This window comes from Ipomoea triloba, chromosome 16, assembly GCF_003576645.1.
Source record: "Ipomoea triloba cultivar NCNSP0323 chromosome 16, ASM357664v1".
Lineage (NCBI taxonomy): Eukaryota > Viridiplantae > Streptophyta > Magnoliopsida > Solanales > Convolvulaceae > Ipomoea > Ipomoea triloba.
The window spans coordinates 16,991,721-16,992,616 of NC_044931.1; positions in this window are offsets into that span (position 1 = coordinate 16,991,721).

Here is an 896-nt window from a genome sequence, read left to right on the forward strand (position 1 = left end):
TAGAATTCAAACACAAGCTTAATCATTTCAAAGCATAAGAAAATAAGAGCCAAAGATAACTAGGATCACTTAACTGGACATTCGGTCAGTCAAAAATTAATGCAAAAGCTAACTGGAGAGGGAGAAATCCCTCATGCTATGTACAAAGAGTTTTAGCTATATGTCGTTCAACTCAAGCAATTTTCTCTAGAAGCAAAAACCATTTAATGATAGACATTTAAGCATCGGGGATACACCTCTCACACCAATTCCAAGCATGCAAACAAATTTAAGCTCACTTCCTATTTAGCTAGGGCCTTAAAGCCGATCCCACTAGTGGGAACGGTGTACACCAATCAATCAACCCTTCCAACGCCTAAGCCTTGTGCGTAAAAGTAGATATTGGTCTCGAAGGAAGCACGTCGGAAGATTACTTAGTGATTAGTCAAGTGAATGCATAGTGGACTTAGGAGGTTGTCATGGTGCATAAAGTAAAAAGCATTTGTTTGTAAAGTTTCCAATCAACTAAAGTAAACAAGTAATGAAACAATCAAATGAATGAAACAAGGGAACGAATCGTGCTCGGTTGTGAAGCCTCACCGTGTAATTATTGCAATGGGACGTTGATTCACCTAAATTGGCTATTCAAGGGTGTTTATTCCCAATTCCTTTCCACAAATAGTGTACTCAGGGACTCTAAGTTAGGAATGCTTCTTAGGCAAACTACAAATCTGAAGTTAGATTTCCATAGGAATCATGATTGTAAAGAGCTAGCGTCGAAGCTAATCACTGACCAGCTTATATTATGGCCTTAATCATCAAAGAGATTGGCCACAACTCTTAGAGTGCAATCAAAACTACAATCAAGGAACAAGAATAGAAATTCCAAATAGAGTAAATCAACTTCCACAATTGAG